We start from the raw sequence: 24,964 nt of genomic DNA, 5'->3' as shown, positions 1-24,964 counted from the left end.
GACAAGAACAATTAAGATAATGTTTTAATGCAACACCAAGAACTGAAAGGGTTTCACATATAGTACATATAAATAGTTATGGGATTCCTTATTAGGGAAACGCGTTGTACAGAAAGCTCTGAATTACAGGCCATCTCCCATAGAGTTCATTTTAAGCAAATACAGGTATGGGATCCATTATCTGGAAACTCGTTATCCAGAAAGCTCAGAATTACGGAAAGGCCATCTCCCATAGACTTCATTATAATCAAATAATCCACATTTTCAAAAATGATTTATTTTTTCTCTGTAATAATAAAACAGGACAGTGTACTTGATCCAAACTAAGATATAATGAATACTTGTCCTTGGGTTTATTTAATTTTAAATGATTTTCTAGCAGACTTAAGGTATGAAGATCCGTTCCATTAAGATAAATTCCGTTATCCAGAAAATCCCAAGTATTCTGCATAATAGTTTCCATACCTGTAATTCTAATTTTTAAAATGATTTCCTTTTTCTCCATAATAATAAAATAGTACCTTGTTCTTGACAGCAACTTAGATGCATGGATCCGTATTGGTGGCAAAACAATTTTAGCAGACTGTTTAGGTGATCTAAATTACAAAAAAAAATAGGATAATAAATTCTGCACTTGTAACATAGTAACATAGTAAGTAAGGTTGAAAAAAGACACATGTCCATCGAGTTCAACTTTTTTTTTTTTTTTTTTTTTTTTTTTTTGCTTATTAACTACCTATCTGCCAGTTGATCCAGAGGAAGGCAAAAAACCCATCTGAAGCCTCTCCAATTTGCCTTAGAGGGGGAAAAATTCCTTCCTGACTCCAAAATGGCAATCGGACTAGTCCCTGGATCAACTTGTACTATGAGCTATTTCCCATAACCCTGTATTCCCTTACTTGCTAAAAAGCCATCCAACCCCTTCTTAAAGCTATCTAATGTATCAGCCTGTACAACTGATTCAGGGAGAGAATTCCACATCTTCACAGCTCTCACTGTAAAAAACCCCTTCCGAATATTTAGGCGGAACCTCTTTTCTTCTAATCGGAATGGGTGACCTCGTGTCAGCTGGAAAGACCTACTGGTAAATAAAGCATTAGAGAGATTATTATATGATCCCCTTATATATTTATACATAGTCATCATATCACCCCTTAAGCGCCTCTTCTCCAGCGTGAACATCTCCAATTTGGCCAGTCTTTCCTCATAGCTAAGATTTTCAATACCTTTTACCAGCTTAGTTGCCCTTCTCTGTACCCTCTCTAATACAATAATGTCCTGTTTGAGTGATGGAGACCAAAACTGTACGGCATATTCTAGATGGGGCCTTACAAGTGCTCTATACAGTGGAAGAATGACCCCCTCCTCCCGTGACTCTATGCCCCTTTTAATACAGCTCAAGACCTTATTTGCCCTTGATGCTGCTGACTGGCATTGCTTGCTACAGCCAAGTTTATCATCAACAAGGACTCCAAGGTCCTTTTCCATAATGGATTTGCCTAGTGCAGTCCCATTAAGGGTATAAGTGGCTTGGATATTTTTACATCCCAGGTGCATGACTTTACATTTATCAACATTGAATCTCATTTGCCACTTAGCTGCCCAGATTGCCAGTTTGTCAAGATCATGTTGCAAGGATGCCACATCCTGGATGGAATTAATTGGGCTGGATAATTTTGTGTCATCTGCAAACACTGATACATTACTTACAACACCCTCCCCTAAGTCATTAATAAACAAGTTAAATAAAAGTGGACCCAATACTGAGCCCTGGGGGACCCCACTAAGAACCTTACTCCAAGTAGAGAATGTCCCATTAACAACCACCCTCTGTACCCGATCCTGTAGCCAGTTTCCTATCCATGTGCAAACGACTTCATTAAGCCCAACAGACCTTAGTTTAGAAAGCAGTCGTTTGTGGGGCACAGTATCAAACGCTTTGGCAAAATCCAAATAGATCACATCTACTGCCCCCCCACTATCCAGAATCTTACTTACCACATCATAAAATGCAATCAAATTCGTCTGACATGACCTATCCTTCATAAAGCCATGCTGATTGTTGCTCATAATGCCATTCATTAGGACAAAATTTTGAATGTGATCCCTTAACAAGCCTTCAAATAATTTGCCCACCACAGATGTCAAGCTTACCGGCCTATAATTGCCAGGCTGAGATCGTAATCCCTTTTTAAATATTGGAATAACATCAGCTTTTCTCCAATCCATAGGCACCATACCAGATGACAGTGAATCTGAGAAAATCAGAAATAAGGGCTGGTCTAAAACTGAACTAAGCTCTCTTAGAACCCGGGGGTGTATGCCATCAGGCCCTGGAGCCTTGTTTACATTAATTTGTATTAAAGCTTTTTGAATCATATCCTGAGTCAGCCACTGACTAGATTGAGCTGAACCATTCGTGCAGTTATTAAGTGAGCCTGTGAACCCAGACTCCTCTATTGTATACACTGAAGAAAAGAACTGATTTAACACATTTGCCTTATCTGTATCTGTTACAACCATACTTGTATTGTAACAAGTTGGGGAGCAACACTAGCATGAAAAATCTTCCTTGGTCAGGGTCGGACTGGGGGCCCTGGGCCTACCAGGACTGCTGTCCAGGGCCCCCTCTGGCCCCCAGCGGGCGCATGCGCAAACGGTGCTGCGCGGCGCAGAAAGAAAACTTATATTTTTAAGCATTCCTATATCAGAAGAGGGGTCTGGCCCAGCGGGGGCCCATGAGGGTCAGGGCCCACCGGGTTTTTTCCCAGTTTCCCGCCGGGCCAGTCCGACACTGTCCTGGGTGCTGAAATAAGGGATGTGATTGGCTATTTAGAAGCCCCTATGTGGATTGTCAACCTATATTGAGGCTCTTTTTGGCAGTGCACCTGGTTTTTATGCAACTAAAACTTGCCTCCAAGCCTGGAATTCAAAAATAAGCTCCTGCTTTGAGGCCACTGGGAGCAACATCCAAGGGGTTGGAGAGCAACATGTTGCTCGCGAGCTACTGGTTGGGGATCAATGCCCATGAGGAAACATAATCTAATAAACAGAGGTCATGTGGGTAAATGTATTTTTTTCTATGGGTATACGTATTACCTTTTCAGAGCTGCTATGTGTTGTGAACACTAGTGATGGGCGAATATGCGAAACAGGCACGTCAAAAAAAAAAGGACGAATTTTGTTTTTTGGTTTTTTTTTCGTTGTTTTGCAAATTTTTGCTGGAAATTCGAGAATTTTTCGGCGAAGCGAAACGGCGCAAATTCGATCATCACTAGTGAACACATGCCTTTAATACAAGCAGATAAAAGATTATGCGGATTGCCATCTTCCCAAAATGTTTTTTGCCATTTTACCTTCAAGAAGCTCTAAAAAAAACTTGCAATGCACATTTTAAATGTGCGATCTAATGCAAAATGCATTTCTTTGATTGTTATTTTTGCACATTTTCTTTCCTAGCAGTTTATTACAAATGGCTCTTAGCCTCAGAATCAAAGGGCTACTCCTTGGCAGTAATTTGCAGTCCTTTTTTGAGCACTCGTCTGAAAAATTGCGTAGCATAAAGATTTCAGCATGAGTTGTTTTAACTGGATAAGAATATTTCTATGATGCACTTTTACACAAGCAGAAAATACTGTAAGCATGCAGCAGCTCCTACTGTCTTTTTTTCTGTAGTTTTGATTGTCTGGCCAGTGTGTTATGTTATTTATTTCTGTTAGATGGGCTTTTACATTAAAAAACAAAAGAAAAAGTTAAAATTGACTCCTAATTATTCCTTTCCCTTTGCCAACAATATCACAATAATGCCAGCCAAGAACAGTAGTCTGTGCCTTCAGCTGTCATTCTTTTCAGCAGGTTGCATGGTATATTCAAGTGCCAGAAGATAAAAAAGCCTGTATCCATCAACAAATAGGAGACACTATTGTTTCTGCAACTAATGATCTTATGATATGCCTCACACATTCATATATAGAATGCACTGACTGGCCAGTCTTTGTTTAAAAATAATTAGACACAAGTTCAGATTGGGGGGTATATAGGCCTTTAGGATTTCATTATAAAAGCAGGACCTTAATAAAAAAAATCATGTTACTGAGAGGCGCACTAGAATAAAATAAACAGTTGAGAGCTGTAGTCCATCAAATGTGGCCACATCAAAAGACTGTAGGTTGGAACATCATCAATCCCTTGAAGTTTTGCTGCACTCATGGTGGTCACTAGGGATGTATGCAATTCAGTTTTTGATGTACCTATACTTTAAAGGTGAGCTCTGACCTTATTGACAACCATGCTCTTTTCAGAGAATGGTTGCCCTTGTTGTGGACACCCCACATTGCAGATGTTTAAGAGATTATTTGGATTACTGCTTTGCATCAAAGTACAGAATATGCAACAGTGGAGAGGAATTTGCACATATGTGAGTGCTAAACCATTCAAAAGGCATGACTAGGGCTCATGGAGCAGGTGGGTAGATATAAAATGGAAGCATTCAATAAAACCCCTCAAACTAAGTTTTAGTGGGTTGTCATTTTCGCATTCCAGAGATACTTGTTATCCTTTATTCAAATCATGATTGTTATGCGTCATAATAATTTTGACTATTTCGCCTTTCAGTGACCCTAAAACAAGTGAACAGATTATGTGCCTATATACACAAAGACATAAAACAGAAGCCTCTAACCATCTCAGGGATATACTTTCAAACATTTAATATTGCACATTAGAAGCCTTTATGAGGAATGGACGACTATCTGTTTATGGAGCTAGGGTGCCATATAAAAGTGATTTGATCATGTTTATAAAAGTAAATGCACTGTAACCAGAGCAATTCCAAGCCATATTTATTGCCATTTTCTTCTACAACAGGTGAAGAAAAAAGAAATGGGACTTTTTAAATAACTAATGTCCACACAAGATGATGTTAGAGGTGAAGAATGTTTTTTTCCCCTGTAAGTATTAGTTGCATCAGGGTTGTCTTTGGCTGCTTCATGAGTGTATAAAATAGTGTTAAATGAATTTTTGATTTCGCAGCCAAGTTTGACATTGAAAGGGAGTGGAAGAAAATTCATGTAAAAAGCTGCATTGTAAAGATACATGGAAAAGCATTTTCACCTGGCTGCTTCCATCATCTAGAAGCGGCATTTCAAAAAATCCTGACACAGCTAACACTTCAAACAATGAAATGATGTTTCTATCAGATCAAATTCCATGTGAGGAGTAGAATACTAAATAGCAGCACAGGTTGATAAAGCAGCTCTTTTAATCATTGCCTCTTATTTTTACAGGCTTTATAAAGCAAAAATGACTATGTTGCCTAGGGGCATACAAAGAGAGGTAGGAACTACTAATGAGGTACCGCCAGTAGTTCAAAGGTTGCACTAGTGGGTTGCTTAAAGGGATCCTGTCATCGGAAAACATGTTTTTTTCAAAAGGCATCAGTTAATAGTGCTACTCCAGCAGAATTCTGCACTGAAATCCATTTCTCAAAAGAGCAAACAGATTTTTTTATATTCAATTTTGAAATCTGACATGGGGCTAGAAATGTTGTCAATTTCCCAGATGCCCCAAGTCATGTGACTTGTGCCTGCACTTTAGGAGAGAAATGCTTTCTGGCAGGCTGCTGTTTTTCCTTCTCAATGTAACTGAATGTGTCTAAGTGTCTAAGTGGGTTTTTACTATTGAGTGCTGTTCTTAGATCTGCCAGGCAGCTGTTATCTTGTGTTAGGGAGCTGTTATCTGGTTACCTTCCCATTGTTCTTTTGTTTGGCTGCTGGGGGGGGAAGGGAGGGGGTGATATCACTCCAACTTGCAGTACAGCAGTAAAGAGTGATTGAAGTTTATCAGAGCACAAGTCACATGACTTGGGACAGCTGGAAAATTGACAATATGTCCAGCCCCATGTCAGATTTCAAAATTGAATATAAAAAAATCAGTTTGCTCTTTTGAGAAATGGATTTCAGTGCAGAATTCTGCTGGAGCAGCACTATTAACTGATTCATTTTGGAAATCCCTTTAAGCAGGCACTACTTACTGATCACACTGATGCGCACAAAACCATGGTTGTATTTCTGGAAAAAAAGCTGCATTTTAGTACAAAATCTAGCACTTTGCATCTGAAAATTGCACATTGCACTTTGTATCGCATTTACAAATCAGTATTAGATGAGGACATATTAGATGAGGGCAGTATTAAAGGGGGATTATTGGTCAAAGAAGTAATTTGGTAGTCTCTACTTCAATATTTAGATTAAGGTCCTCAAGCTCTTTTGGCTTTTTTCAACATGCCTTTTTTAAGTTATTTTATTTCCCTTTCCCTGAACATTTCTCCAACAGGAGTTCTAAGATTTGTATTAAAAAAATACATTATATGATGCGGAACACGTCCCTCCAACATTTACACAAATAACAGTAAAAAAATGGTGCATTTATGCTCCAGGGCTTGATAACTTAGATGTAGGAAACTATAAAATTCGCAAACGGTCTTTCACTGTCGGAAGTGGTCGCTAAACAGTTTCCGGGCTCGCAAAAGCTATATTAAATTCGCACAAAGCAAAATGTGTTCGCGCAAAGGCATAAATTTTCGCATTGCGAATAGTTTTTCCGTTAGCGATTTTTATTACATTCCCCCGTTTATCGTGTTGGTTATAGCTAATGCCCAGCTATCCTGGATCTCTTATTTTATTCTCTATTTACATAACACTTCCACAGTTTATACGTGTAGTTTGTAATACTCTAATCTCAGGCTTTTGTTGGATTTTAACTGGCTTTGAGTATCCATTTCTTTTTATTAAAGCTTGTGCATTTCATTCTCTAAAAGCATTGTAGTAAGCTAGTCTCACTAATACACTTTTCACTTTTCACATGATGACATTGAAGACAGCTGTTTGTATGCAACTCCCATTGCATTCAAACGTTCAAGGGTAGGTCTGTCTCATCCACTAACACTGGAATGGACCAAGTATGTTTCTTTAAAATAGTCCTTGTCATTCAATCCCCCCCCTGTAGACAGAGGTGGCAGATGAACTGAATAGCGGTCACTCCCACAATCTTCTTTAGACATATAGCAGAGAAGAAAATCATTTCCCCTTCATATCTACTTAGCCGGCTCAAGAATTAAGCAGGAGCAACCAATCTAACAGTAAGATCAATATTTTAATAGATCTCTGTACAGCTAGATATACACCATACTGTATATTGCTTATGTTAAACAATAGTAACAATGGGATTCCCAGATTCCTTACACAGAACAAGGTAATGTTTAATGAGCTTTTCAATCTACTGAGCTTCATTAATATCCTACATTTTCTGACAAAATGTTCAGACCAGTATATAAATTCTGGCGCATTATTCACAAGTTCATTGCCATTTTCTGTTTAGAGCAATCATAATTAAGATGATACATAATTATGATAAAAACACCTTGCCTGACACCTTTGGCAATTGCTTACACAGATTTAATTAGGGTTTTAAGGTGGTTATAGAAGTAGCATGGATTCACCAATTAAAAGAGTATCCACCTGGTAAAGAAATTCTTACATTTCTATCTATATACTAATCAATGTAAATTGATTAATGGTTTGGTCCAACAGCAAGAAAATATTGTCACCTGTTTTGTTATATTTTTGGATTTGTTTTTATTGCTCTGTAAAATTATTTATTACATTTCTAAATATATGAACTTTCTGCTTCTGTTGGGGGTGGGGTGGACTCATCCAAACAGGTTAAAATGTACCCTTCAGAAAGTCCACATCAGGCAGAATAGCATCAGTCCATATGAATTTTGATTTGATTATATAATTATTATTTATTTACTCAATATGAGTTTCAAGGTTTCGAAAGATTTATTTTGTTATATACATCATGACTCATTAAATAATCTCATGGTGAGAGAGATTCAGGTATCATTATATAATTCACTTGCATAATTGAGTTAAATCAGTGTTGTAAACGAAGAAAATTTCACTGGCACTCAGGTGATACTTGCAGGGTGAAACCCTTGCTTTAAATTTATTCAATGCGGCATGCAACGTTTCCGGGACAACCCCTTTATCATGCTTGATAAAGGGGTTGTCACCTGAGTGCCAGTGAATTTTTCTTCTTTTGGAATTCTGAGGGGGTAGCCGATCCCCTATTTCGCTGGGCACCAGGTATTCTAGTTTCAAGAGGGCAAGGATGTGCGCTTGTAATTTGGAGAAGTTAAATCAGTGTTGTGCCACACACTAGGGGGGAGATTTACTAAGCTCGAGTGAATAATTCGAATAAAAAAATATTCAAATTTCGAAGTAATTTTTTGGGTACTTCGACCATCGAATTGGTCAAATTCAATCGAATTCGATCGAATTCGATCGAATGATTCGAACGATTCGAAGTAAAAATCATTCGATAATCAAAGTACTGTCTCTTTAAAAAAAAACTTTGTCTACATACTTCGCCACTTTAAACCTACCTAAGTCCAATGTTAGCCTATGGGGACCTTCCCCAGCACTTTTCTAAGCTTTTTTTGATCAAATAAAAATCCTTTGATCGATTGTTTACAATCATTTGAACGATCGAATGATTTAAACGATTTTAAGCGATTGATCGAAGGATATTCCAAATCGAATGATTTTACTTCGAGGGTCGAATTTGAGGGTTTATTAACCCTCAAAATTCGACCCTTGATAAATCTGCCCCTACGACTTTTCAAACAATGTTAATGATAATGTGGGTTAATTTACCTCAAAAGGTGACTAGTGATGGGCGAATTTATTCGCCAGGCGCGAATTCGCGGCGAATATGCGCGATTCGCCACCAGCGTCGCCGGCGTCAAATGTTTGCGTAAAAAACGGGCGCCGGCGCCGTTTTGCGAATTTTTCGCCGTTTCGCAAATTCGCCCATCACTAAAGGTGACCTAATATCAGGGGACAGGATGGTACGTCACAGTATAGGGTTGATGTACCTAATACATTGTGCATTGCATGTCTTATAATGTAAGTTAGTAATTGACCGTGAAGCTTGTTGTACAATTATAGAGAACTGTTTTCTAAACTCAAGGGCAGAAAGTTCTTAACATCATTTTGTGGCTAAATTAGAGCATGTTTTTGTGTAATAAAAATAGTAAGTTGTCGCAAGGCTCTGGGAGTTATAGTCTAACAACAGTTTGAGGGCCACAGATTGGATATTGGCGATTTGCAATGATATGTAAGCTCCCCTCTTCTTTAGCACCATCCTTATAGATCATCATGCTTGCTCAAATCAAGTCGGATCAAATAACCTGTAAATGAGTAGATAAGCATTTTGGTTTATTCATATAATCCATCACAACATTTGTATTTAAAAAGTGGGAACAATGAAGGCCTTATCCCTGATGCAGCCATCCACTCAGTTACTACCAGGCACATTTCTGATTCACCCTACACATTACAGTAAGCAACAGTCTTTTGAGGGTACATGCATAAAGACTGCTTTGGAATAATTTAAGCGACAAAAATATGACAATATTATGGGCCAGTCTTGTGCTATTTTCAGCAAGTATGCATAGAAATGTCACATATATAGCTATGAATAGTATAATCACTGTGCACTCTAAACAGTGCAAATTAAATTCTTGCATTCCAGTAGAGCAAAAATATGCAAAAGGCAACTTCTTGTCATGTACATAGTATAATCCATAGGCTGAGGTAACATATACCATTATGCAACATTCTTACAAATCATAGATAACTTCTATCCTTATAACCTATAACCTTATATAAATTGTGTAATTATGAATTCAAACATCAGGATGCATCACTATTATCCCTCATACATGAATCTGCCTTGATGAAACATTAGCATTTCTTCATTATTCTAAAACTACAATGGAAGTTTGCCCTTTTACACAGCATTTTTCAAGGTTCAATTACATTTTGCAGCTATTTAATTGCCTAAAATCAATACACAGTTTGATAAATACAGCGGGATTTCGTGAGGGTGATACCTGGTATTCAGATGGCAATGTGTGGTATGTTTGCTATCCATTTTATACACAGCTTGAAAAATGTGCCCCTTAAAGGACAAGGAAAGGATAGAAGTTCATTACTCATAAAGTTATAGAGCAGGAAGCAGGAGCAGCTCTGAGGGGCGTTTTAAACAGGCGTTTTTATATCCGATACCTTCTGTTCCAACGCATCATGAGGAAGCGCAAATGTCACGTTGAATGTGCCGAATCTAAGGAAAGTAATAGGAATGACGGACGTGGATGGATGCACGATGCGACAGCGTCCGACATTCCTATTACTTACCTTAGATTCGGCACATCTGATGGTCTTGGTCTTGCAGAAAGCGCAATAAATCACGGGAAGAATTTACACAGAAGTGAGTGATTTTGTCTACATCGTAGCGATTGCGATGAAAAAGTGCTTCATTCAAAGAGGAATGAAAATAACTAATAGCATCACTACAGACATGACTGTTGATAGAGTTTAAATCTTTCCTAGCCTTTCCTTGTCCTTTAATGGCAAGTTAGTTCCAATAATATGTATTAACTATCATTTAATATGATTATTATTTGTTTAGAGAAGAAAGGACCAGGATATTTAATACAAGGGACAGAGAACAGTGCTTAGGAGCTCAAGGGAGCCCTTCAGTCACCCACAGGCGCTACTTCTTGTACATAATGACAAGCTAACAATAAAAATGCACATGGACACCTATGGACTGCAAATGATGTGCCCTTTACATGGCCAATGCCAGTTGCGCCATTCCCTTAGCTGAAGTGAAAAATGCTGTGCTTCACATTTCTCCTTAAATAATACATTTGCTCTGCTACGTTTTCTTTATTTTAATTAGCAAACACTGACCAGCTTGATATTTGGTTTTGGAAATACAAATCCCCATCTACCAACAGGACCAGTTCATGCTAGAAGTTGTAGTCCAACAACAGCTTAGACGTGCTTGCTATTCCTTGTTGGGAAGGAAATGGCAGCAGCCGTAATGCCTTTTTATAAATGACAGGTTTAATGGGGAGGCAAAAACAGTATTATGTTGAAATGTACCTCCTTTACACGTGTTATGGAAGCATAGTGATAACATTCACAAAAAAGATTCAAGCAATAATATGCATAAAAGAATGAAGAAAAAAAAACATCAAGTTCTATGTGATGCTAAGTCTTCTGGTTGTAAAAATGTCTGTTGAATTTACAGCCAAATGACCAGGCAACTGGTGACAGACATAAATATGATTTACGCTGAGACATTTAATGGCCGCATGAGATACTTCTCCCCAGCTGGAATGCCTCAAATCTCCAGAAATGTTACACTCCACACTCAACATAGTATACAGCTCAGCCATAGGATGTGATCTTTTACAGTAACGTAAGCAGTAAACTCGTGCTCTTGCCAAGTCCTTAAACAACACCAGTGGCCTATTAGCATTAGGTAATGTTGCAGCAGAGGCCATTTAAAGAAAGGGCAAATGACTTAATATTCACAGCTCTGATGGATTGGCAATCAATTTCACAGCCCTTTTGCATTGCAGTGCATTGCCTTTTTATTGTGGAAGTAAAGAAAGCAAATGAAATGACACAACTTGATCTTTATGCCCCACCATTATTATTTTTTCTTCAAGAAATGAATGTATTTGTTTTAATAAAACTTGAAGTGAGACATTAAACAAATGATGTTATTTTTTTTATATGTTTATGCAGTTAAAGGAAAACTATACCCCCAAAATGAACACTTAAAGAAATACTGACACCAGAAATTAAACTCTTTTTTACATCTATCATAATATTGCCTTTGAAAGCTACTTATAACTTTGCCATAAAGTATTTGCACAATGCTTTTACATTACCTGTCTGATGCCCCGTGTTCCTGTATGAGGGGGCTGCCATATTTGTGCAGCAGGAGTCCGTTAGCATTAGAATCTCTAACTGACAGGCTGAGAAGGGACAGTCAGATTGGCAAAACAGTCAGGTTTAGGAACTTCAACTAACAATTACTTACAAAAACAAACCTCTCTGCAAAAGATTATCAACATGGCCTATAGGTAACTTTTAATGTACATTCTTATTTTAAAAAGTAGTTTTTAGTGTCAGTATCACTTTACACATAAACAGATCGTTTATATTAAATGAAGTGGCATATTAAAGAATCTTACTAAGCTGGTATATATGTTAAGTAAATACTTAACATCTTATGTATTTTACGTTTCTTGCCTTGAACCACCATTTAGTGATGGTCTGTGTGCTGCCTCAGAGATCACCTGACTAGAAATACTGCAGCTTTTACTGTAACAGGAAGAAGTGTGGAAGCAAAAGACAGAACTTGTTCTGTTAATTGGCTCATGTGACTTAAAATGTATGGTTTGTTTGTGTGTACCATGAATCCTAGGATCCCAGGGGGTGGCCCTTTTCAATTTATAATAACCCAATGGCACATACTACTAAAAATGTATAATATTATGAAAATGGTGTATTTACACGAAGCAGGGTTTTACACATAAGCTGTTTATGCCATATATTTTTATAGAGACCTACATTGTTCAGGGGGAAATGTTTCCTTTAAGTCATAGCTTGCATTTGCAAACAATGCAGTGTTTGTATTTGTATTCTGCACTAATGCCCAAACCATATGCCATACTTATAGTTTTCACAGTTGGCTAAGTATACATTAACGAGTTTTAATTACTAACTTACAGTAAGTGGATTGGTTTCATTGGGTTCTAACTAGGAGCAGGTTGTTAAGCTGTAATATGAAGCTGAGTTAATAAAATCAGCACACATTAGGAAATATATGCTTAGAACTAATGCAATGTCATCTAGTGAGCTCAAGGATCTACAGTATGTTTTGTTAAAGCTGTAAGTAAAATCATTGGAGCTTTGATGTTGGCAGAAGAACAAAAATATATACATTTTTTATAAATAAAAAGAATCCCTTCTATATTGCACTACAGAACCCTATGCCAACAAAAGGGTAGGGACTCTGGGCCTTTAAAGCTTTGGCTATATTTAATATTGGCAGATTAATGAAAATATCTCCCAATGATAGGGGTAATAAAAAATGTAATTACAAGTGTGGAAAGGGTGACCAATAACAATTCTCCTCACACTCTGTTGCATATATATATATATATATATATATATATATATATATATATATATATATATATATATATATCTATATATATATATATCTATATATATATGCAGTGTGGCACATTTTGCCAGGCCTGCCACTCCTTCAAGTGCATTAATTGCATTGACAGACCCACCTTAATGTAACAACCTACTGTGCAAAGGATTCTTCTGCCAGATCTGATGTGGTGAATATTTTCCAGCAAAGGGGATCTGTTCGGCAGAGCGCTAGAAACTATAACATAACATCTTTCTCAGTATATACCTATGGATCTATTCATGCAGCAACAAAGGCAAGTTATACATAATTAGGGTTATAATAAATAATAAAGGCAATAAACATAATTATCAGTGAAAAAAGTTGAAAATTATGTATAACATCAGAGGTATACATAAAGGTCCTTTTACAATCACTAGGGGCAAAACAAAGTGGGCCCGATGTCATTGGGCCCTCACGCTGTTAAACATTTGGCATATTTCTTGGCCATTTCCTATTTCTATGAGAAAAAGAGGCTAAATAGATGGAATAATAGATTATAGTATGTAAAAAGAGACTTGGAGAATAGAGGTTGAGCATGGAGAGGAAGAATAGTAATACAGGTATGGGACCTGTTATACAGAAAGCTCGGGACCTGGGGTTTTCCGGATAACAGATCTTTCTGTAATTTGGGTCTTCATGCCTTAAGTCTTCTAGAAACTCATTTAAACATTAAATAAACCCAATAGGCTGTTTTTGCTTCCAATAAAGATGAATTTTATTATTACAGAGAAAAAGGAAACCATTTTTAAACATTTGGATTATTTGGATAAAATGGAGTATATGGGAGACATCCATTCCGTAATTCGGAGCTTTCTGGATATCGGGTTTCCGGATAAGGGATCCTTTACCTGTACTGAGAATGGTGGGCCCCTAGTCTAAGGTTTTTGGGTCGGCCCCTGGTATCGGGTTTCTGGATAAGGGATCCTTTACCTGTACTGAGAATGGTGGGCCCCTAGTCTAAGGTTTTTGGGTCGGCCCCTGGTGTCTCAGTCCAACACTAGATACAACACCTATGCATACTTGATCTTGTACTTGAATTACATACAAGTGATGAGCATGTAAGTAACACAGTTAATAGACACAGCAGCACTGAGTCTGGAAAGGAAGGCAGGGAGGACTGTACAGCACCAAGCTGAACTATACGAAAATGCAAGAAGCATATTTTGGCTTTTACCTAACTGACGTGAGTAATTACACTGCGCCCGCTGCACATAAAATAAGCCCTAATATTCATAGGAAGCAAGCCAAAGGAAACTATGCCATAGCAGTTTGATTACACTTTATTAAAATTGGATATATTTGCCCAACACTAGTAAGGTGTAAAATTGTGAAATAGAAACATTTGTTTAATAAAAAAAAACTGATAAAATATCTGGCAAAATCAGTTTCCTCTGTTTTTCACTGAAACTGAAATTATTAAAAAAAATTACAGAAAAAATGGCAATTTAGATGTGTTGGGTTGTTTACTGTAAACTACGAAAACCATGCACTAAATGATATGCTTAGAATTCACTGCATCTATGCTGAAGTGGTTAAAGTCAATTCCTTCCAATGATATGTATTGAATTACAACAAATAATAATTAAATATACGGTAAGCCATGACAATCATTAACAGTGACATTTTTCACGCAGGTCAGTTTCAGCATTATAACATAAACCAGATTAATCATTCAGTTAGTCCAATTAAGCCATGTAGCGCTACAATGTCTCTTTTTAATTAGACCCTTCTGCATTTTTTAAAGGTCAACCCTGAAAAGTAAACATGCACTTTTCAAACATTAAGAATATAAAATGCTGTAATTTTACATGTCTGGTGGAACAGTTACAAGACCCTCTGACCTTTATGTGACAGGGTCATCACACCTCAGAAATACTTCATCTTTGTTTAAAAAAAAAATAAGATTCTCTCCACTATAAGTTTTGTGTTTTGAATTTGTTTTTTTTTCTTTGCAGCAAAAATTGCTGATTCAAATTTGAGGTCTCAAACCTTGAATTTAGCCTCATTGGCTCATTTAGACTTATTAAAAATAATGTAATTTAATAATTACAATTAAAGTACTGTCTTGCATAAAAATGGCATTAACTCAAGGGGTGAAACCATCATTTTGCCTCTTTTTAGGTCCCCTGGGTGATGTTGTTATGGCAGATTCTATTAATACCTTTAAGAGGGGTTTGGATCATTTCCTGAACAAGCATAATATCAAAGGCTATTGTATTACAGGTATGGGACCTGTTATCCAGAATGCTTGGGACCTGGGGTTTTCCGGATAACGGATCTTTCTGTAATTTGTCTTCATGCCTTAATTCTACTAGAAATTCATTTAAACATTAAATGAACCCAATAGGCTGGTTTTGTTTCCAATAAGAATTAATTATATCTTAGTTGTGATCAAGTACAAGGTACTGTTTTAATATTACAGAAAAAAAGAAAATCATTTTTAAAAAATTTGGATTATTTGAATAAAATGGAGTCTATGGGAGACAGCCATTCCGTAATTCGGAGCTTTCTGGATATTGGGTTTCCGGATAAGGGATCCTATACCTGTACTATAATCTACAACTAATATAAATGTTGGTATCTATATATCACATATAGTATATATGTGAGTGAATAAGTTGGTATGAATATATGTATAAATGTGGACTGGGGTTCATTTGGAGGGGGTTGCGTCTATTTTTTCAACCAAACTTTACCATGAAATTATTAAGCTCCTCCCTTTGGCACATATGAAGAGCACTGCTCCCACACAAACCAAGGGCACACATACATGCTAGGGTAAATCAGCCAATGAATGAACTGAGCTCTGGAAACACACAGAGCATCACAAGATCTTGGCTCAAAAATGGTCAATCCGTAAAAATTCCTAATTCCACTTCTCACATTTTTTAGGGATTCTTTACTCTCATTTCTAATATTTATCATCGGTCACATCAATTTTCCCAGTGGGAAGACACTCAAAAGAAATTGTTTCTCATTTCCTATAGACTGATATAGTATAAAAACTGGACAATTATCAACAACTCTTGAGAATAATCAAGTAAAGTGGTTTCAATTCAAAAACATACCAATTTTGCCAACTAGTTTGACTATATCTTAGGAGCTTTTGATAAATGGAAGAAATGGGGAGAAATCTTGATCATTGATAAATCTGCCCCTATAGCTTCATATCATCTCATGCTCATCTGGCAGCATTATTGTGTGACCACACTTAATATTGCAGCATTCAGGTTAACACTTCATAAAATTTTATGAAGTGTTTAATGCTGTAAATACTTCATTTTGGTAATATGGTACTAGTATAACATTGTTTTCGAAAAAATATGCTGTAGATCTCATTCAGATGATTTTTTTATTTTATTTATGTCGTACACTAGGGGGGTTATTTACTAAACTCCAAATGCAAAAATCCTGAAAATTTTTAGATTTTTTGGACTTTTAAAAAACTCACAATTGACCTGTCCAAGGTTGCGTAAAAGTCAATGGGAGAAGTCCCAATGATTTTTTGATGTGCGCTGGGTTTCGTGTAATACCCTGAAGATTTTGGAGTTTTCGGGAAGAAAAGCATACAAACTCTGAGTTTTCGGGTGGAAAATCCGAAAAAATCGTGAAATTCAGATTTTTTCCAGCAAACCACATTTTCAGGAAAATCTGATCCACGGAAAAAAACCATGTGGATGTAATCTGAGTTTTTGGCAGAACATGTTGAAATAGATTTGGTCTTTGATAAATAGCCCCCTACATATACATAGGAAAGTAGGGTCAATCAAAACAGTAGGTATATGATTCACAGTGAACCAGTCTAAAGTGTGAATGTTTTTGAGTAACAATCACTGTGCTTCCTATAGCAGTCAGTGGGAAGAATGCAACAGAGAAACTCAAATGGTTAACCATTAAAGAAAATGTAAGCCTCAGAGTGCCTTCACTCTTATAAATGTATTTGCCTTTTGGAGCAACATTTCTTTGTTCCAGAAAGACATTAGATATTCCTTCTAACATACCTTCTTTGTACAACTCTTGCTCAAAAAACATCATCTCATCTAGGATAAAGCATAACTAACAATGACACATCTGTTTTAATTTCAACCAGCATTTTCAAAGCTCTAATGCTACCGTAATGGAAGACTATATGAGGCACCTTGTATTGGTGCAAATTTTATTACAATGGCAATAAATGCTCTATATAAGGTTTTTCTTATAAACTTAGCCTATAGCTAAATTTTATTGCACTTGCAATAAAGGCACTGTTAGTTTCAAACAGTTTGGTAATTTTAACTTGAACCTAGTGATCACTAGTTAATGAGTAAACCATCTCTAACAACTATTTGGTGCCAAAACATAGTGAAATTGCCCGAAACCCCCGACACAACCAAAAATCAATGGGACTGTTCCCATTGACTTTTATGCAACCTCGACAGGTTTGAGATTCTGTGTTTTTATATTTGGCTTTTTAGCCCTCGGGGTTTAATAAACTCCAAAAAATTTGTGATTTTTTTAAAAGTCTGATTTTATAAAAAAAAATTCAGATTTCGGGGAATTTCAGGTTTTCAGAGCTTAGTAAATAACTACCTAGATGTCGCACCCCCACTACTATTCAAACTTGGTTTTTCATTATTTACATAAATGGCTTCTTTACCACCTCTTTGGAATTAGTTGCTCTCCTGGTCTAGAATCTGGACTTGGCAGTCTTCAAACATGTGTCCTTTTTCTTTTAGATGTTGGTACACGGCTGAGTCCTGACCAGAGGAGCTGGCTCTTCTGTGCTGTGCCATTCGCTGGTGTAAATGTTATTTGGTTTCTCCCACATACAAATCAGAACACTCCTCATTGCACTGCACTGCATACACAATGTTACTCTTCTTGTGCTTTGGGATTGGGTCTTTTGGATGAACTAGGTGCTATCTTACTGTTTTACTGGGCTTAAAGCAGATAGGGATGTGGTGTTTATGAAAGTTTTTCAGATACCCCTAATATGGCAGAACCAAGTTCTTTCTCCTGTCCTGTGTTCCACCTTCACCGGCAGTCTTGGTGTTATTGCTTCTCTTTATATTATAATGCATATATGCTGTAGAACTAAAGACATTAAGGGGGTTATTTATTAAGTTCTGAATTGTTCTGGTCGGACTTTTAAAGGGAAAAAGAAAAAAATTTTGGAGAAAAAAAAATACTTGATTTTTTCAGGATTTATTAAAGTCCGATGGTGTTAAAAGTTAAAAAAAAAAAAAAGTTAAAAAAGTGTTAAAAGGTGAAAAAGTACTCCAACTGAGACCTGCCGAGAACATGTAAAAGTCAATGGCAGATGTCCCATTAACAATTGTAAGAATTTCTGAGTTGCGCTGGGTTTCTGGAAAAATCGCAGCTCTCAGGTGACGTTACAAAAAAATCATAGGTTTCAAGCGCTACATCCAAAAAAAATATTCGATTTGGATTTTTTTTTTCTATTTTATCGTGACTTTTTCCACATGAGAAAAATTAACGAAAATGTATTGATAAATGGGGGAAAATCTGTGCGGCTTTGGTCATAGCAGTTTTCAGAAAATAGTGAGAACTTTTCAGATTCTGATAAATAACCCCCTAAAATGATATAACCACATCTGTTTTTCTATTTTATGTGTAGTCAAACACATCCAATATAGGGCTGCATGTATTTCAAAATGTAATTTAGTATTAATATATTATATTCCATATTAGTTGTTAAAGTCACAGAACATTTATTTATTATTTTCAGAAAATGAATAAGAAAAATCTCAACGGTCGCCGCAATATAATGTCCCATGATGCTGATGGTTTGAAAAACTTTTGGGAGAAAAAAATAGACAAGCAAACAACAGAATACAAGTGTGAACATGAGCGGAAAAATAAAAGTGCCCTTTCAAAGTGAGTATAATACCAGCTCAGTGTTAATAATGTGACAAAGACTATTGAAGGTTGCTAAGAAACAATTTTCATGTAGTGATTGAAACTATAATGATTGATTCAATTAAGCATCCAAATAAATGGTGACAGAATAGATGGATTAACACAGTTTATAATGCAGCCATTGAATAACTGCTAAAGTTGTGAATTTTTTGGAGATGCCTTTGCTATTCATTTGCTAAAAAGAAATTGTTGTGTCAGCTCACTTAAGATTTATGCTGCCTCAATACACATTTAGAGCATTATGCACTGATGCACTTAAAGAACATAAAAAAACAAAATTGTATGCCTCAGAAGCATGATTAGGTTGGCTTACAGCAATGATAGTTGAGTAATAGCTCATATAGTTGCTAAATGAGATTATTGTAATCGCAGCTGCCAAATGCCTTTAAATGATCTTTGTCAGCTTTAAAGAAAAGCAATGGTTCTCCTAATATATAAGATTTCTGCTGCTTAAATCACATTTTTTTTTACATACAGTAAGGTGGTGTCATATGATCTCTAGTAATCACATGAAAGTAGTAGTATACAACCACATTGCATAATAATTACACGTGTCTAATAATTCCTTTTTTATTGTTATATTGGGTGTCATTCTGCATTATATATACACATGATTGGCACAGGGAACATTTAAAGGGAACTTGTCACCTTAAGAAATAATTCCAATGTTAATCCAGCAAAGTTAACTTAACATTGAAATTCAGAATCATAACAAGCAGGCAGGTGCCATTTTTAAGGGCACTGTTATTGAGGCAAGCTTTGCATCATGCCAAAATCTTGTTTATGTGCCAAAATGGAGGACCCGATTCCCTTGCCCATACATTGGTTACACTAATAGATAGTGAAGAGGGAGGGGGAATGGGTGGAGGGCAGTGACATCTAGGAAGTGCAAAATTGAAAGTGAAAGTAATGACCTGCCCCACCTCTAGGGGCAGGCAATATATGACTGACAGTTGAAATTGTATACGTTTATAATAGGTATGGATGTTTTAATTAAAAAAAAAGAATTTGGGTTGACCTTTTTTTTGAAAAGGACTTTTGTTATACAGCTTTTTATATCTGAGTGACAGGTCCCCTTTAACAAGACAATAAATGAGAACAAGCATTATAACTAATTTGGGCACCACAGGTATATAGGTAGACACAGTTTACCACAGTTGTATATAGCACAATAAAATGGGGAAAATGCAAAAACCAGAATCAGAACAAGAATCAGATGTTCCCAGTTATGAGAGTTTAAAGAGCATGATGGACAAAATACAGTATATAAAATATGGGTCAATACTTTTACTTAAAATCAAATTATAAAAATAAATTGCTGATTAGTCACTGCAGCAAATCTTTGCCACACTTCTTAATGAGATGGTTTAAAAAAATTTATTAAACTCCGGGGTCAGATTGGCCAAAATCAACAGATACAAGAAAAAGGTGGCATGCATGTTTGCATGTTTTTAATCTTCAGTTTAGATGAAATTCAGCTCAAAGCTTACAGTATGCAGGTATATTGCAGAGTTTATACTGCTAGGGATTGGCAAATTTACTGAATCTGAGGCTGGGGTGTTTTCACAAACCGAAACAACGCTTCTCGTTTAACTCGCCCTATCAACTTACATTTTCTTTATAAATACAAAACATGATCATTACATGTGATGCATAGGGTTGCAATCTGTCCTGATTTCCAAATTAAGTAATCCAGACAGGACATTGAAAATAATGACATGGCAATCAGTCCCGCCCGATGTCATCAGTCTCGTTCCTGACATCATCACCCTGCCCCATCTCCGATGTTATCTGCCCCGCCCCCTGCCCATTTTCTACCATGTTTTTATACATCATTAACCTACTTACAAGTTAAGAGTAGCTCAACTAAAAATGTAACTGTAAAGAGCGCCCTGAAAAAAAAAAGGAATCAGGTTTGCACAATAGTTTGACCAGTTTGATAACAAATTTGGCAGGTGGCCAGCTTAATTTAGGGTTAACCTAGTTAGACCTCAAACCACACAACTGTATTTGATTCTAGCGTGTTTTCACTATATATACATATACAGTATATATATACTGTATATATATATATATATATATATATATATATATATATATATATATGTATATATATATATATATATATATATATATATATATATATATATATATATATATATATATATATTGTCCTCCTCCAAAGAAGCCGCACGACCATTACTTTACTATAAGTCCTGAGTCGTGCGGCTTCTTTGGAGGAGGATTGTATGCAGTGCTACGAGGCACGCACCCAGGCCCTGAATGAACATTTTTCGTGAGTGCTGGGATTTCGGGGAAGTATATATATATATATTGTGTATATATAGATATATATATATATATATATATCCTTGAAAAAGGTCCCAGAGAGGACCGAACGTTGGAAATGAACCTGTGAAATAAAAGCACATTTATTTCACCTTTATGAATGAGTGCGGGTCCATTCACTGAATTGTAACATGGAATTTTGACCAACGCACCACCAACAGAATTTGAACCGGGAGGAGTGCGTTCACTGTACAAACTTTATATATATATATATATATATATATATATATATATATATATATATATATATATATATATATATATATATATATATATACTGTGTATATATATATATATATATATAGACAAATACAAGAGGTCCTCTGCACTCAACCCATTATCAATATATTTAAGACAGAGTCATTTTGTGCATACTGCTACTGAAAAATGCCTTACCCTTTAAACAAAACAGGGATTGTTTGTCCATATATTGCAATATATTTAAGCTGGCCAACTACGTCAAAGTCATCCCATATCTGGCCAGTCCTACGCTTAATTTTATCTGATTCATTAAGAATTCTATTGCTTCATTTTACAAAGGGACTAAGTTTTACCTGCAACTTACTAGCTGCTTTCAAAGTAAAACTCCCAAACTTGGCTGCCCTTTTATTAGACACCAGTGGGATCACCTGACTATAGCTGGGAAGGGTGGGAGCTACAACATGGAGCTGGTCACTGCTCCTGTATAACTATAACAAACAAGGGAAAGTTGTGCTCACCACTCATTTTTAAAACCATTAGGCGGGGGTGCAATGAGGCTGTGACCACAAAATACATATAGACAAATACAAGAGTCCTCTGCACTCAACCCATTATCAATATATTTAAGACAGCGACATTTTGTGCATAATGCTACTGAAAAATGCCTTACCCTTTAAACAAAACAGGGATTGTTTGTCCATATATTGCAATATATTTAAGCTGGCCAACTACATCAAAGTCATCCCATATCTGGCCAGTCCTATGCTCAATTTTATCTGATTTATTAAGAATTAATATATCGCCAAAGAGAGATCCTTAAGACAGACCTTTCATCTACACTCAAATGTTCATACTTATTAGCCTAATAGGAGTGGTTTTAATATGAATCTGTTATTCTTGTATTTATTCATTGGTTTTGTATTAATATGTTTTTTTACATGTGGAGTTTAATTATTTGACGCATTGTGATGATGACGATGATGACATGTCAGCCAATTAACTTTTCCCGCCATCATATGTATTTAATGCATTTTCTGAGTGTCCATCATTACTTTGAGAAAGGCCTCGGAGAGGCTGAAACGTTAGTCTTTTAGTTAATAAAACATTTTTATTTTATGTTTAAGTCCTGAGAGTGCGGACTTTCTTTATGATATATACTGTATATATATATATATATATATATATATATATATATATATTATATATATATATATATATATATATATATATATATATTATTAACATGTATTTATATATATCATATATAACATATAAATTAGGATGGGAACCGGACTTTGCCCTTTGGAAAAAAACATATCTAATCTATGCTGATATTCTCTACCACATTATAATCATTTTATACCATTTTCTTTTCACAGACTACGGGAAGAATGGTCACAGAGGCTGGAATCAAGGATCAACATGCTACAATCTTTAAATGAGGACCAAAAGAAGCAGCTTTTTGGGGGATCAAAGGAAACCCAGCAGCACAATGCAAATACTGCAGCATAAAATACACAAATACAAATCTTGATTTATAAATTAAACCTATTTGTGCTTGAAAAATATGTTTTGTATACTATAGCGAGCCTTTAAAAATACAATAATCTCAAATCTTTTAGAAGGCATTTAAGTCCTAATAATCATCGAATTCTAGTCAATATGCAGTTTAGTCATGGTTTATTGTATTGTGCTTTATTTTAGAGAAATAAAAGATATTATTAATAAAGAGAAACACTGGCTACAATACATCTAGAATAATTATAGGTGAAAACAAGGGAAAATTTAATGAGCAGTCTTAAGAACAAAGAGTGAAGACTTGATGTTTACAAGGGCTGAACTCCATGGTGCGTTTTCATCAGATCCGACGCGATGAGAGGAAGAGAATGCGAGGAGACGGATGCATCGAATATAAGGTAAAAGAAACCTTGTCGCTGTGTGCATCCGACACAACATGACTGTCAGATGCAAACACGGCACGTTCCGTCTTCATCTGACAGTCGTGTCAGATGCACACAGCGAAAAGGTCCGACATTTCTATTACTTACCTTATACACATCTTTCTCCTTGCATCCTCTTCCTCTCATTGCGTCGGTTCTGATGAAGACGTACCGCGGATTGTGTAATTATAGGAACAGTAGGGGCAGATTTATCAAGGGTCGAATTTCGAGGGGTTAAATCCCTTGAAATTCGACTGGGGAATAGAATCGAATAGGGAATTCGAGCAAATTCACGTGCTGGCGAATAGTCGAATGGGCGAATATTCGCCCGGCAATTGATCGATCGAATGCCTTTTTATTCGGTAGGTTTAATCTGGCAAAGTAGACAGTCGAATGATTTTTAAAAGAGTCAGTACTTCGACTATCAAATGGGCGAATAGTCGCAGCGTTTTTTCTCTCAATCTATTTGAATCATTCTACTCAGGCGAATTTACGCCAATTCGATAGTCGAGGAGCACAAAAAACTCCTTTGACTATCGAGTTTTTTTCCCTCTATTCATTCACCCGAGCTTAGTAAATGTGCCCCGTAGTGTTATCTGGCTCTAGAACCTATAGCAATCAATTAGCAGGTGTCATTTACTGGTGTACTGTTTAAAAGCAAAATTCTGATCTGCTACTTTGGGTTTTGAGTCACCTGTTATTACACTGACACTGGTCTAACCAGAGGTATGCATCAAGACAATATATTAGCAGTAGGTTAATATGCAGAAAAGGGGCAGCAGTTTGGGTCATTAAAGGAAAAATATACTGCCAAAAAAAATATATTGCATAAAACAGCTCACATGTAGCTCCCTGTTTTATGTAAATAAACCATACTTATAGTACAGGTATGGGATCCATTATGCGGAAACCCGTTATACAAACAAAGAAACCATACATGTTAGGGCACATGAGCCAATTAACTCACAAAGTTTTGTATTTTGCCTCCATAGTGTTTCTTGTTACAGTTTAAGTTGCAGTATTTCTGATCAGGTGATCTCTGAGGCAGCACAGAGAATGTAATAAAACAAGGGCTCTAGGGAAAGGATGTAGAAGGTCAATATTTAAATATATATTCCAGTTTGTTAGGATTCTTTAATATGCCACTTAATATTATCTGTTGCTTAAGTATTTATTTTGCAGGTACAGTTTTCCTTTAACACATTTGAGGATGTGGGATTTTTTTTTGTTGATACAGGGAAATGTTTGTTGGAAAACTGATATTTTTACTCAAGTGAAAATTGGTATAAATCTCGTAAAACAAGAAAAACAATACATTACAATTTATGGAGTTATTACTGATTAGACTGTAAGCTCCTTTGGCCAAGAAACACCTTCATAATTTGGAATGAATGAAAATATATTCAATATGCTTTCATAAA

General features: G+C 36.2%; 1 long non-coding RNA gene across 1 annotated transcript; it reads left to right on the top strand.

Annotated features, from left to right (window-relative positions):
- Nucleotides 1-6,945: 6,945 nt before the first annotated feature.
- Nucleotides 6,946-23,850, top strand: LOC121398710. The gene is made up of 3 exons (XR_005964452.1): nt 6,946-7,138; nt 18,863-19,011; nt 22,983-23,850. It is a non-coding gene; the product is annotated as an uncharacterized LOC121398710 (long non-coding RNA).
- Nucleotides 23,851-24,964: the final 1,114 nt, after the last annotated feature.

Source organism: Xenopus laevis, chromosome 1S, assembly GCF_017654675.1.
Source record: "Xenopus laevis strain J_2021 chromosome 1S, Xenopus_laevis_v10.1, whole genome shotgun sequence".
Classification (NCBI taxonomy): Eukaryota; Metazoa; Chordata; class Amphibia; order Anura; family Pipidae; genus Xenopus; species Xenopus laevis.
This window is presented reverse-complemented; position numbering and strand designations above follow the sequence as displayed.